Source organism: Podarcis vaucheri (assembly GCF_965113315.1).
Source record: "Podarcis vaucheri genome assembly, chromosome: 8".
NCBI lineage: Eukaryota > Metazoa > Chordata > Lepidosauria > Squamata > Lacertidae > Podarcis > Podarcis vaucheri.
In genome coordinates, this window is record NC_138766.1 from 88,718,923 (window position 1) to 88,720,791 (window position 1,869).

Consider the following 1,869-nt stretch of genomic DNA (forward strand, 5'->3'; position numbering starts at 1 on the left):
ACATTCTGTAAATGCAGCTACTCCTCTGCAAACCATTGCTAGCATTATTTTTAGAGCACTATCTTATAATGGATAACTTTCTGCAGAGGTGGGCAGCACTGTATCTGTCTTAACTGGCCCCGAGTTTCTAAACGTTTGTTCATAATATTATTGGAAATTTGTAGTGTGTGAGAGTGAGTTTATGATGTCTGAGCTTGTCCTGAATCCCTAAAAAGACAGCCTATAAGTAGGTAATGAGAAAACAAAAGATATTGTAGTGCACCTGATGGATTCAACTAATATGGAGATAGATAGATATATATACATATATATAGAAAACAAGAAATAGAAATCCAGTGAAGAAACAAAAAGAATCATAGAGAAAATAAAATTGATTTATATATTGTGTATACAGTCATGCCTCATGTTACGTCCGCTTCATGTTACGTTCTTTCAGGTTACGTCCTGTGGTGACCCAGAAATACTGGAAAGGGCTACTTCCGGGTTTCGCTGCTCGTGCATGCACAGACGCGCACAACGATGCCCCGCGCATGCGCAGAAGCAGAAAATTGCAACCTGCACGTGCGCAGACGTGCCGCTGCGGGTTGCATTCCTTTCATGTTGCGAACGGGACTCCAGAACGGATCCCGTTTGCAACCAGAGGTACCACTGTAGTTTTAATTGGCACTACTACAGTTGCTACCTGGACACAGGTGGCGCTGTGGTTTAAACCACTGTGCCACTTGGACTTGCCAATCGGAAGGTCGGCGGTTTGAGGCCCCGTGACGGGGTGAGCTCCCGTTGCTCAGTCCCAGCTCCTGCCCACCTAGCAGTTTGAAAGCACGTCAAAGTGCAAGTAGATAAATAGGTACCGCTCCGGCGGGAAGGTAAACGGCGTTTCCGTGCACTGCTCTGGTTTCGGTGTTCCATTGCTGGCCACATGACCCGGAAAACTGCCTGCAGAAGTGGACAAACGCCGGCTCCCTTGACCAGTAAAGCGAGATGAGTGCCGCAACCCCAGAGTCAAAATAAAAAAAATTCCTTCCAGTAGCACCTTAAAGACCAACTAAGTTAGTTCTTGGTATGAGCTTTCGTGTGCATGCACACTTCTTCAGATACGGCAGGTATCTGAAGAAGTGTGCATGCACACGAAAGCTCATACCAAGAACTAACTTAGTTGGTCTTTAAGGTGCTACTGGAAGGAATTTTTTTATTTTGACTATGGCAGACCAACACGGCTACCTATCTGTAACTGGAACCCCAGAGTCGTTTGGGACTAGACTTAACTGTTAGGGGTCCCTGTACCTTTACCTTTTTACAGGTGCTACCTAATAACTGTTCTACATTTGCAAGAACTCGGTCATTTAGTGTAGCACTTTGGAACTCCCGGCCAATTGAGACCAAGCAGGCGCCTTCGCTTTGCTCTTTCCGGCACCCGCTAAAAGCATTCCCGTTTAGGCATGCTTAGAAAGTTCAGGTAAAACTCTGGTCTGCTTTTATCATTTTAGCTTTCATATGTCGTGAAGCAGGGCTGTGGATTTCTCTCCATTTTACAATATTGCCTTGCCTTTTCAGAAACCACTTTGAGTGGGTTATTGTTATTATTATTATTGAAAAACCCCAAAACGATCAAGTGGTGCACTCATGAAATAAATAAATAAATAAATAAAGTGGTGGTTTTTTCCCAAAGTAAAAAATTAGACACACATAATGCAACGGTGTGTTAAATTGTATGAAATAATTAAAGAGGGATTATATATGTGTGGATATGTGGGTGCCTGTATGTCATAGCTGTCAACGTTTCCCTTTTTTAAGAGAAATTCCCTTATTCCAAATATGATCCCTCGCAAGAAAAGGGAAAAGTTGTCAGCTATGCTTTATGTATGTGTG